This window comes from Phodopus roborovskii, unplaced genomic scaffold (genome assembly GCF_943737965.1).
Source record: "Phodopus roborovskii unplaced genomic scaffold, PHOROB, whole genome shotgun sequence".
NCBI lineage: Eukaryota > Metazoa > Chordata > Mammalia > Rodentia > Cricetidae > Phodopus > Phodopus roborovskii.
This window is the reverse complement of record NW_026126486.1, coordinates 1,952,645-1,966,397: the sequence shown is the minus strand read 5'-3', so window position 1 is coordinate 1,966,397 and position 13,753 is coordinate 1,952,645.

Sequence of the window (13,753 nt, the reverse complement as noted above, 5' to 3'; positions counted from 1 at the left end):
TCAGATGGGCGGGAAAGGGTCCTGGGGGTCTTATGAACCATGGAGAGAACTTCTGAGTGACTCTGGCCCATCTGTATCCCAAGGCTGCTGAACAAAGTGTCATAAACCGGGTATCTTGAAACATCAGAAAGTCACTGCCTCGGTCTTAGGTCAGTGGTCCACACTGTGATGTCACTTGCTGGTGGGGCCACCAAGCCTGTCCGTGATTCGGTTGCTCCAGTCTCTGCTTTTGCATCTACACAGTGGCTCTCAGTGGGGTTAAGTGTTCTATGAGCAGCCACCACACTTGGTTAAGGCTCCACCCTACCTCAGTGTGACCTCACCCTAGCTACATACCTCTAAAATGACCCCATTTTCAAATAAGGTCACAGTGTGAATGGATGGGGGTAGAACTTCCACACATATTTTGTAAAGAAACAATTTAAGTCATTAAAGTGAGTCTCACAGAAAGTCAGGGAAGGGATTTGAACAGGGCCACATGACATTATTTGATCTATACTGTAAAAATATTCCACCTGCTGTGGTACAAGACTTCAGAAGCCTGAAGTAGAAACTGGAACTCACCAAGGAGCTGTCATAGTGGCAGGATATACTGTAGTCACTATTTAGGCAGGGGAACAAGGTGGTGGCTACATCCTTCATGCAATATGAAGGGAGAAGGATGAAATATGCTGAAGAATCGTATGCCCCGTGAAGGTGACACATAGTTGTTAGTGTGACTTCATTGTTTATTGTTTGTTTTTTACCTAAATATCTGGTGGAATCCTTTGCCTGTTTACTGACATAGTGTCCAAAGGAAGTAAGGCAGGTTCATGGTGGCCTAGGGAGCAGTGGCCCGTGACTTGTATTCCAAAGCCAAGTTTGGTAGAACACTCTTGTTATACCAGCACTCAGAAAGTTGAGGCAGGAGGATTGCTGTGGGTTTGAAGCCTCACTGGCTACATAGTGAAAATCAGGCTAGCCAAGGCAACATACTGTGACTATCTCAAAACTTAAAGCTAAGCCAAAATCCTACTGGTAACCACTGAGCTGGCTTTTAGACCCCCCCCCCCCAAGTGGAGTACCACATGTAGAGGGAACTTTCAAACTCTACACATCTAAACCCAACCCTCCGCTTCCAGCCTCAAGTCTGACTCCTTCAGTGTCCACACTCAGTTAACAGTCCTGCCACCCACACGGGTCCCAAGTAGGAATTCTTGGAACAGGCCCAACCTATAAAGTGTTGCCAAGTCTTCGGGACCTCGCCTGTGTAGGGTACCTCACACCTACCCCCAGGCCTCTACACCACTGCTCTCATCCCAGTACTTAGCTTCTGCTCCCCAGGGCTATTTTAGTTTCCTCAGTTTCCCTGTTCCCAGCCTTCCCTCTGCTCCACACTGCCCCACAGCTACAGAGTGGCCACTGAGGACAGGACAGTGGCATGGAGTAGCCAGGCTTCTCAGGAAGCTGGGCAGTACTGGTCACATCTGTTGACTGAGTTCTCAATCTTGAAAGCCAAGGTTGAAGATGCAAGGGCTGACTCTGAGCCTTTTTGTCTAAGTTGAGTCTTGTGTCCTGAAGACGTTTTGTCCCAGCTATAAGAGACAAGCTTTATAATAAATACGGTGAAATAGGTATCCATGGCTTTGCTGTGGGCTGACCAGTCTAAGATCCCTAGTGGTTAACACACAATGTCCCTCTGAACCTCAGCTTCACCAACGTTAGAGAATAATTATGCCTAACCGAGAAAGCTACATAAGGATAAAATGATGTCACAGCCAGCTAGCTGAACACCTGATGGAGAGGGACCCAACTGACTGCAGACAAACAAATGTTTGAGTTAATGCCCATCGCTGACTGACAGTCCTTGGCAGGAAGAGGAACAGTTTTGAAGTAGTACAGTCATTTAATGTCCTCAGTTATTAATTTTATACAGATTTATTTTGTCGGGATTTTTTTTATAATTAGATGCTGTAAAAAAATTTTTAGTGATTTTTCTCTTCTTTGTAATTAGAAATAGCGATTAGAGTATCTTTTATATTACATGGCATTTTTCCTTTAAACAATTGTATACATTTTGTATTCTTTCCTTTTCTCCACACAGACTTTAATGAGAATGGGTTCATTGTGTACCATAATTTGCTATTATTATAGTGTGTCATGAAAATGAGTTATTTCCGTCACAGAAATATAATGCCCAGCGTAATGTATTTTTTTTTTTTTGCTAGTGTTTGCTAGTGGGTTTTATTTATTTATTTTTTTTCTCTTTAGGGACAGGGAAATGTGTTTGCCAAATGTGGAGCCTGCTTGAACCTGAAAGGCTGGGTGACACAGAGCAGGTCCCTGGAGTCGGAAATGGCTAGCACTGCTTTGTGTGGCATGGAACAAACTCCAGGAAGTGGAGAGGGAGGTTTCCATGTCTCGTTGAGGGCATGCATGGTTTGAACAGTGACTTCTCAGCAAATGGCACCTGTTCAAGCCAGGTGGGATAAATCGGGAACACACTGCCTGTTCTTAAGATCTGGAGCTGTGGTGTAAGTATGAACATGACTCTGGTGGAGCATTGTGTGAGTGGGAGCACGGGTTTCTGGTGGAGCATTGTGTGAGTGTGAGCATGGCTCTGGTGGAACATTGTGTGAGTGTGAGCACAGGCCTGTGGTGGAGCATTGTGTGAGTGTGAGCAGAGGTCTGTGGTGGAGCATTGTGTGAGTGTGAACATGGCTCTGGTGGAGCATTGTGTGAGTGTGAGCATGGGTCTGAGGTGGAGCATTGTGTGAGTGTGAACATGGCTCTGGTGGAACATTGTGTGAGTGTGAGCACGGGTCTGTGGTGGAGCATTGTGTGAGTGTGAGCAGAGGTCTGTGGCGGAGCATTGTGTGAGTGTGAACATGGCTCTGGTGGAGCATTGTGTGAGTGTGAGCATGGGTCTGAGGTGGAGCATTGTGTGAGTGTGAACATGGCTCTGGTGGAACATTGTGTGAGTGTGAGCACGGGTCTGTGGTGGAGCATTGTGTGAGTGTGAGCAGAGGTCTGTGGCGGAGCATTGTGTGAGTGTGAACATGGCTCTGGTGGAGCATTGTGTGAGTGTGAGCATGGGTCTGAGGTGGAGCATTGTGTGAGTGTGAACATGGCTCTGGTGGAACATTGTGTGAGTGTGAGCACGAGTCTGTGGTGGAGCATTGTGTGAGTGTGAGCAGGGGTCTGTGGTGGAGCATTGTGTGTGAGCATGGGTCTGTGGTGGAGCATTGTGTAAGTACACACAAGGCTGTGAGTCCAATTTCTAGAACTGTAAAAATAACAAAAGTGAAGAGCCTGGGCCGGGGACTAGGACAAGTAAGGAAATCTGGCATACTTCTGTCATTGAGGGCACTTCACTCATGAAGAAGACATGTGGCATGTGGCATGTGGCACAGGTTGACCTACTCAAAGAACATGCTAAGGCTGTCTGCCAGGGTAGGTGTCCTGTCAACTCTAGCCTGACAACTCATACTAAATCTAAGGCAGGGAAAGGGACAGACAGACATTCCCTGACACACAGTGACATGGCTGACCAATGGCTGGGCTCTCCGCTGTTCTCCCACCCACCAACTGACACATTCTCCACAAGAAGTGTTCCTAGGATAGAAACAAAATATGGACATGTTCAGTGCAAGGCAAGTTGAGGACACTGAGGGCTCTCTTTGCTGCAACACCTAATGGCTCTGCTTAGGAGGGCCCTGTGAAAGAGAAACCAGTTGTCTGAACTTCACTCTTGATCCCTATGGTTTAGTTTAGGTGGTTGCTGGAGAGCCTATGACATCTGTCCCCACACAGATGTCACACTGGATGCTCTGAGTGGCATCCCAGTCTCTAGCATGTTGATGAGGCATCTGGATCTTCAGGGACCTGTTGGAGAGACCAGCCCCTGGATTCAGCCCCTGGAGCTGACCCTCTTCCCACAGCAGAGAGAAGCCAGTGCTCTAGGAAGCTAGCTGAGCTCCTCCTCTGACCCTGGCTTGCAAAGCCTCATATTTCCTCTCATCTCTTATTCTCCTAGTAGCCCCAGGAAGGGCTTTCTTGGGGGACAATTCTTAGCATGTCACATAGAGAAAACAGAGATGCTCGCTCTGTAAATGGTGATGTCATAACTCAACAATGGCGTGGGTCTCAGCACATGCTCAGTGTGGGGAGCAGGCTGAGGTTGGGAGGTGGGGAAAGTGTGAAGTCAAGGCCCACACCGTTGCCTCTTTGTAGCAATCTCTTCCTCAGCCAGCCTTGATTCCATGCATCCTGGCCAAGAAACGAGATGTAGAGCTGAGATTCCAGCTCTGTCCCTTATGAACACGACCTTGGGCAAATTACCTAATTCCATGGCCCCTCTGTCTCTCCATCTGTAGTAGATCAACCTATGAGGTTATGGTGAGGAATTAACACACTCCTCCAGAACCCAGAGACTCTCTGGTACAAGCCTTGTATAATCCTTTGCATAGTGTTCACAACAGTGACCAGTCCCAGGTTGGGGTTACAACTCCATGAAGCTTTCTCGGCTAAGCCAGGCAACCTCAACAGTGTGTCTGTCCAGACAGGGGCATTTTCTAATGTATCTAGCCAAATGCCAAAAAAAAAAAAACTGCTATAGTTTGGATGTTAAATGTCCCCAGGAGGCCATGTATTGAAAGTTTGGTTCTGAGGTGGCCGGACAGGAAGGTGGTGGAACACTCATGAAATTAGGCTTAGTGGGAGGTTTTTTTAGGTTATTGGGAATGTGTTCTTAAAGTTTTCTTTCCTCTCTTTCACTCGTTGGCCACAAAATGAAGGAGTCCCAGCCCTGCAACATGCTCCTTCGTGGGTACTATCTCACCCAAAGCAACAGGCCATTCAGTTGTGGGCCAGAAACTCTGAAGCTGATCAGGAAAACTTCCTCTTTATACGCTGCTCGGCCCCGCTGCTTGTTACAGTCAAGGAAAGTGGGCTCACACAGATGCCTTTGCTGGCTCCTAAGGAGACTCGCATTGGCCCAGGCTCTGCTGGCTCTAGAGTCACTGCAACTGAGGTGTCCATGGCTATATGTCTTCCCGACAGTGAGAACCTCCTCCTCTTCATGCCCCACCTGTCCTCTAGGAAGCAAGAACTCACATCTGGTCACTGAGTCTAGGAAGAAGGGTGTCTCACCAGCATTCCTCTTAGGTAGCCAAGAGCTTGTATCTGAGCTGCCAAAATCCCAGCATCCCCTGGGTCCCCACCTGCTCTCCCAAGTCCCCACCCTTCCTTTCAGAGAACACCCTCCCATCCTCATATGCATGCCCCCCTCTTGTAGTTTATGAGGACTTTTGACTCTCCCTAGCTGAGGACCCATATCTCAAAGTGACATTTCAACAGTCATACCTAATGCAAAGCCATTGAGTTATGTCAGACTGCATCTACACTCAGGGTCCCACCCCCAGCCCCCCCACACACTGAAAGCCCCTCCCCATTTTAATTGTTTTGTTCCCCTAAATTCAGATGTAATTCAAGTTGGAGAGATGGTAGCTGGATTCCATCTGCTGGCCAGGAATTATTAGTATGACTTTTTGGCAGCGTGACAGTAATGCTTCGACAATCTATACGTATTGATTTAGGTCGATAATAAACAATTTGATTAGCCTCCCCATCCGTGGGCTGTCATTTCAATCACTGGCAAGGCCCAGCAGAGTGGAAGGGGCGCAAGCATGCACAAGTGGCAAGAATTCTCAAAATAAGAAACTCTGTGCTGATTAGAGGCCTGGCTTCAGTGAATTGGACAAGACAGCTAGGCTGCCCGTTATTAACTCCCTGAGAAAATCCCAGCCGTCCCCGGGGCCAGCCGCATATTCTGATGGGGATCGATAAGCAATCTCCGGTGTATATGGAATTCAGACTGGAATCATTTGTCTCCGGCTCCTTTCTCCAAAGGGAGCACTCTGGTCCAGACCTGGCACACTGCCCCACCCCCACCCCCTTTTAACTAATGACCCGCCGCAGAGGAGGCTGGCGGATGGCAAGGACCTCTTCCATCATCCCGTGAGCTTTCTCAGGTGGGCTAATGATGATAATGGCCTCCTTGCAATTTTTTTTTTAAATGCTGCCTGCCCCAATGTCTTGGAGGTGAGTTTGTGTAAGTGATGGGCATGCCCCTCAAAGACAGAGAGACACATGTCCTGGTAATACACACCTTCCACCCTGTGGTGTCCACACTATTGATGAGGCTGTAACAGCAAGAGCATGGCTTCTGATGGGTCCCCTCTACAAGGCGGATGGCAATGCCCCCAAGTGGGAGACCCCAGGGATGTGGCTTGTTCAGGAAGCTCCGAGGGGCCCTGTGAGCTGGATCCTGGGCATTTGGTCTCTAATTGGTGGTGTTTCCTTAGAGACCAATGGATCCTTGCCCCTTTGGATACAGGGGGTCTCTAGAGGGCACTGAAAGTGGCTGGTGCCTGTAAAGAACCACAAAGATTGCTAGAACCGCTATCTTGCAGTATCTCTGGCCTTCTATCCGCTCAACGTAGAGGGAGCAGTGCAGACAAATGGTCAGGACAGGCACAACACTGTCCTCTGGTGTTATGCTTCATTTCCTTTAACTTGAGTTTCATCATGAAAGACATGAGGTGGCATCCCCCTCACCTGTCTGTGAGGCGCGCTGAAAAAAAAATGCAGGCTGCAGGCCTAGCCCAGCGCAGCTGGTGCAGCAGATGCTCAGCAAACACTTTGCTCACCCTGACATTAGACACCAGTGTCAAGAGCTGAACGCAGTGATGCTTCCTGTGATGCCGATGCTTTTACCAGACCTGCCTTCCAAAACATGAGATCTGAGTAGGGCTGGGTATAGCTCAGCAGTATGTAACGTGTTAAAAACCTGATAAAATAAGAGTTCCAATATATGCCAGGGACAAGCGCAGTTCTGTCTTGGCATAGGGGTGGAGGCACCGGACCACTTGTCCATACCTGCTCCTACTTTCTCAACTCTGAGGGCCCTTCTTGGGGCCTCAGTTTCCCCAGCTGTGGCCACCTCAGCTCTCAGAGTGTCTGTGAAGGGAGAAATTCCCATGGGTTGTGAAGTGCCCATAATTCTGACACCACTGGTATCTCCGCATTGCTTCATGAAGAAGAGTTCCCCGGCTTCGCAGGCAGAAGAGGCCAGAGGCCCTGAGCCCCATCCCAGTGAGGCAGCTGACATCTCACCCAAGGGACCCATGTCTTAGGGAGAAAAAACAAAGAATAGTGACTGCGATGACTTGATTTGGCTGTGAGAAACAAAGGCCTAAAATAACAAGATTTCAACACGCTCAGACTTTATCTCTCTTCTACATAAAAGCCGGGAAGTTGGCCAGCCAGGCCTGGTGTGGGCTGCTCAGCCGCATGAAGTCCTCGGAGACCCAGTTTCCTCCCAGCTCATGACTCCCCATCCTTAGGGTCATCACTTTCCAACATGGCAGCCAATGGATCAACAGTCTAATAAGTGACATAGAGGAAGCCACAAGAGATTGGGACAGGGGTACAAGCCAATTCTCATCTTCCTTAAGAAGATTGTTTTAAAATAGTTTTGGATGTACAGACAGGAAAAAAAATTGTAATGTTAGTACAGAGAGTTGCCATAACACCTCTAAGCCAGGTTCCCCTATTATTAACATCATATAATACTGTCAACTAAAGTCCAGGCTTTGCTAGATTTCTTAGTTTCTACCAAACTTCATCCTCCTGCTGCAGGATCTTACTGGATGCTTGGCAGGAGTACTGGGCAGGTGTTCTGTAGCATGTCCCTCAATAGGAATATGTCTAACGTTTTGATCATGAATTGACTGAGGTTTTGGGCTGTGGGAAGAAGGCTAGAGAGATGCACTGCCATTCTCTCTCTTAGCTGCCTCCAGCTTTAGGTGATTATGCATAAAGCTGCTATAGGTCTTCATGTATATTTTAGGCAATATCCCAAATTGATTAAAAAGATTCTGTCAGGTAGTTGCACACCTCTGCCTCATGGGCTACATTTAGCTGGTCACACTTAGCTGCAAGGGAATCTGAGCTATACAGGCTTTGTTCTGTACCCTGATAAGATGTAACACTTTGCTCGTGGTGAAAAACAGATATTGTGATAATCAGCAGTCTCAGTTGAGGAGATGTACAGTGCTGAAAGGGGACAGCATATGCAAAATCCAAAGGAAAGAGTGAACTTCAGATGCTCAGCCCTGCTACCCAGCAGCCCAAGAGAAAGTTGCTTAACTCCCTGGTCTATAAACCAGTCCTGTGGTAAGGAAATGCTTAATAATTCATAAGTTTATTTTAAAAATGGGTTGACTATCTTGAGATACAAAGTAAGGACCATAGTCCTGATGAAGTTTATTTATAAAGCCTTCCAGGGATGCCATTCATTCTCAATGAGGAACTGGGCAGAAGCTTCAGAAGTTCCCACCTTCAGAGCTCCAATGCAGGGAATTGCAGCACACAGGACTCTTCTCTAGAGTTCAGGACTGGCACTGGCATGTTTACCAGTGTAAAGAACACCATGAGTACACCAGCCTCCCAGGCACCTCTCAACACCAGGAAGCCTTCCATAGGAAGCTGGAGGGATCCCTAGACCCAGGTTTCAAATGGATTAGGTGAGCAGCCATGCCATGTATCAATACAAATAAACAGAGCCAGAGTTTCTTTCAACTGCACCTGTTAGGAAGTCTGAAAGTTCATACTGGGGCCCAGTCACTACTAGAGTCTCAAACTCCTGACACAAGGGGCCGGGGGGGGGGGGTTGATAAAGTGCTCACCACACAAGTGTGAGGATCTGAGTTCTGGTCCTCAGACCGGTGTAAATGCCCAGATGGGGTAGGGCCCTGTCATTGCAGCACTAGGAGGTGGAGGCCCTTCCAATCAGCCAACTGAGTCAATTCAGTGAGCTTCAGGCACAGTGTGAGACCCCATCCCAAAGGATAAGGTCACAGGGCAGGGCCTGGAGCCCTGAGGTTAAGAGTGCTGTCTACACACTCACGAGGACCTGACTTTGGATCCCAGAACTCATAAGGAACCCAGGGGTAGCATGAGTGCTTTTAATGCCAGCTCCCAGGGATCAAGTGCTCTCTCCTGACCTCTGCATAGGCACCCTACATGCACATGTGTGCACATACATGCACCTCTGCATAGCCATTCCACACATGCACATGTATGCACATAGACACGTACACACAAATCACTTAAAAAAATAGAAAGGTAGAGCAAATGGAAGCTGGGAAGCTGGCTCCACACAAACAAGAGGGCCTGGGTTTGGGTCAGTAGCAACCATGTAAAAAAAAAAAAACCCCAGCATAGCAGGCAGGTGTCTGTAAGGCCCAGCAGTAAGGGAGGGGCAGGCCTGCCTGCTGTTTGAGGAGGAGCAGAACCAGGGGATCTCTGGAGCTCACTGGTCAGCCAGCCTAGTAAAATAGACGTGTTTCAGGTTCATTGAGAGGCTGACTCCCACAAAAATGGGGAAAGCAATTGAGGAAGACACTTAGCATCTACCCCCATGTATATATCAACACATATTTCTGAGCATCTCCATACACCCCCATGAACACACAAGATAAATAAATAAAAAGGTAAAAGGAAGACACACAACATCTAATTCTGGCCTCCACACATAGCACACACATGTGCACACATACTCACAAATACATGTGTACATATGAAAACACATGCACCACCACCACACCCTTCTAATATGACCCTAGTGCTGTAGTACATGCCTGTAATGCCAACACTTGGGAGTCTGAGGCAAGAGACTATGAAGATCAAGGCTGTCCAGGACTAAACAACAGGACTCTGTCTCAAGACCTCCCCACTCAACACACGCACACGTGCGTGTGCGCACGCACGCGCGCGCGCGCACACACACACGCACACGCACGCATGCACGCACGCTAAAATATTAGTATGGTATTTCAAATTCTTCATTCACTAAGTGAAAACTTACTCTTTTTGCTCCCTCATTGCCCATAACTGGTTGTCACAGTTTTTACTAACACTATTTAGTTCTGCTTTGCCTTATTGAGAATTATGTGCAGGTTCAATTAGCAAGCAGCTAGGAGCTCTTCAAGGGGTTGGCCTTGGCTTCCTTTGCTTTCTCCAGGATGTCCTTAGGAAGGGGCTGTGGTGGGCAGCTAGCAGGTCCTCCTTCCCTCTTCTCTCCCCACGCCCTGCACCAGTCCTTGAACCCAGCAGAACTTGAGTCTCCATCTGTATGATGGAACCAAAGTCTTGCTAGGTGTGCGTGCACCGACACAACTGACCCAAATGCCTGCCCAGAACTGGCTACAGCACATGCCCAGAGGAACAGACCCAGCCCCCTTGCCAAAGGATGTGTGAGTGCTTGCTTCTCTCTGGATTGGGGCAGGCAGTTAACAAGAAAAGGCTGGAGTTATGCTAATCCCCATTAATATCCTCAGAGGGTGTGGGGGAAGATAGGCCGCTGAGCCTTGAAATGCAGTCAGATCCGGTTTTTATCTCCTCTGCTACAGCTTTATTGTGGTGAAATATGTTCACATTAGCAGAGGGCAATCACCCTAAATAGACAATGGGAGAGGCGTGAGATGGCAGAGGGAGTGTCAGAGCCTCTGCCTGGCCTCCCAGCTCCTGGCCTCGGGTTTCTGTATGTCAGCTGCCTGTAGGTGGGATTGTGAGGAGTCGCTGACGGATATTTGCGTGGTTAGTCTGCATTAGACTCAATTTATCCCCCAGCACTCATTGTTGCTATTGATTGATTTTTAAATTAGATGAAGGCAATCAGTAAATACCACCCAATCAAGTTCTAAAAACATACAGGAGATTAGACAATTTAGGGTAATCAATGGAATATTCCTTGATTTGCTACCACTCAATTCTGACCATAAATTACAACTATAACTTGCAAGTTAGTAAGCTATAAAACAAGTAGATGTGACAAGAAAAACCATAAGAAATGAATTAAGGGGCTAGAGAAGCACCAATGTGTTGTCCTGTAACCAGGCAGAATGACGCTTCCCTCATATTTTACATTTCCTGTTGGGTTTTGCCACCAGCAACTGGTCAAAACAAAGAGGAAAACGAGAAATGCATCTTTTTTGTCCTTTAAAATAATCAGGGAGGCTGGCAAATCCAGGCAGTGGCAAATGAGAGCCCTCCTCTCAGAGCAAGGAGTGAACAATAACTGATTAACCTAATTTTGTGGTTGCAAATAAATGTCATATAATTTTAGGCTCAAAACCCCAAGGTTTGTTAAAACCCTCACCTACCTCACAGACACTTTCAAATGCTAATTTGAAAGTCACACTTCTGTACTGTTATTTCCTACAAAGTCTAAGATGTAACAATAATTAAATGTAATTTTAGACCAGAACTTCATACTCTTCAAATGCTATATTTGTCTGATTGTACAATCTGCACATCTTCCATATTTTCAAGGGAAGCACATTTTGAATGGTGGGTTCTTTCTCTATCCCATAGGTGCAGAGCTTCAGGGAGTAAAATCAGCTTTCATAGGCAGAGACTCCACAGCAGTCTCTATCTGTTCCTTCCTTCCTTCCCTCCTTTTTTCCTCTCTCTCTCTCCCTCCCTGCCTCCCTCTTGCCTTCTCTCCTACCCTCCATTCCTCTTTCATTCATTGGTCCATCTGTACAGAAACACTGGAAGGGAGATGGATATTCTGGGATTCCCCATTGCCTGTCCTTGTCATTGTATTGAGAGATGTTGCTTAAGCAGAAATGATTAATCAAGCCTAGTACACTCTCATGCCAATGTCTGCCTTAGATCCCATCCGCCGAGGGAACAGATGGTGGCCTCCTTCTCTGAGGGCTATCCTGAGCACCAAATGAAGTGTTCTCTGGGAAACCATTAGGCACAGTGCAGACTGTCACCCCAGGCTGTGATAAGCAGAGATGGTCTGCACCAGACATGGCTGACAGCTAGTCTGTGGGCTAGACCTGACTTACAGATGGATTGCATGTCATCTTCATGGTGTGAAAACTTTTTTTTTTTAAGTATTTGTTAATAGTCTAAAAGCAGGGCACTTCAAGAAAGAAAAAGATTGTTCAAATTTTCATGTTCCTTAGTAAAGCAAGATGGGCCCATTGGGCTCGCAGTCCTCATGGACCCCAGTGACCAGGGCTGAGCATGTGCCACTGTGAACCTGAGTGTGTTCTCCTAGGTGCCTTAGCTCTTACCACTGCCTTCAGGACACTGCACCGACTCTACTTGTTCAGCCCCGAGTGGTCCATGCACTTTGTCTTTCCCTGAGTATTTCCAGGAAGTGGAAGTAAGTTCCCATCTTCCATTGGTAACCCCTGAAGTGAATGACCCGTTTCTCTTGACTGCCCCTCATGCTTAAGATTCATGGGGACCAGACTCTATGCTAACATTATTTTTGTTCTGTTGCAGCTGGTGTAAGCAGGCATGCTATCCAGGAAGTACAGTTTGGGTGAGTGAATGTGAAGGAGGCTGCCTTAATAGGGGTCCTCCTGCTGTGAAGAGACACCATGACCACAGTTAACTCTATCTATAAAGGAAAACATTTCATTGGGGCTGGCTTACAGTTCAGAGGCTTAGTCCATCATCATCATGGTGGGAAGCATGGTGGCATGCAGGCAGACATGGTGCTGGAGAGGCAGCTGAGAGGTCTACATCTGGATCGCAGGCAAAAGGAAGAGAGAGACACTGGGCCTGGCTTGCGCAAATGAAACCTCAAAGTGCACACCTCCACCCCCCCCCCACTTTCTCCAGTAAGGCCACACCACCTAATAGTGCCACTCACTATGGGCCTATGGGGGCCATTTTCTTTCAAACCACCACAGAGGCTAAAGAATTCTGTAAGATGCAAGTAGTTTCCAGGGGAGGAGTTGGAGCCACCTGGCACCAGCCTCTGTCATAGCAGATGAGGTCATCTACAGGAAGTCACCTGCAGATGCTGCTCAAGGAGCCTAAGAGCCCAGGAAGATGGAACTGACCAGAGCCCTCTGTTCCCTGTGGCTACCACTGCTCAGGATTGAACTTCCCTCACACTCCTGTAACAGAAGAGGGTGCTAGAAAAGTCCCACCCAGCAGGTGGGATATGATATGATATGATATGATATGATATGATATGATATGATATGATATGATGTGAAGCTCGTTCTTGCTTTGTCTTTGCAGGTTTTTTATTCTTTTGGTTTTTTTTTTTTTTTTCCATTCCAGTCCTGGTGTGTGAAGGAAGAACAGAACTGGCAACTTAGCTGTGACTCAAATAAGGGAGGGGCTAGGTTCTGGTCCTAGAACGTATCCTGCCTCCTCCAGTTCTAGAATCTTCTACTACCTCTGAACAGCCATTTTCTCCCAAAGGAACAGAGGTGGGGAACTGGGAGGTGTATGTCAATCTGTGTGACTATACACTTATCCCATCATCCATGGGTTTTTTGTTTCGTTTGGTTTTTCCTGATATGGTTTCTCTATGTATCAGCCCTAACTGTCCTGGAACTAGCTCTTTAGACCAGGCTGGCCTCAAACTCACAGAGATCCACCTGCCTCTGCCTCCTGAGTGCTAGGATTTAAGTGTGCCACCACCACCTGGCATCATCTATGTTTTTAAGGGTGAAGAGTGGGTTTTTTTTTCTTTCTCTACCCATCCCACAGGCACAAGAATTAAAGGAATCCATTTGCTTTCAGAAACTCATGGGGTCTTTTAATAGGAGATTCAGCAATTTACTAAGTTCTCTGCCTCAGTTTTACCTGCCTATGAAATGAAAATAATGGTGGTTTCTTTTCTGGGCTGTTGAGCAAGATCAATATAGCTTGCTCTCCAGGAGCAAAC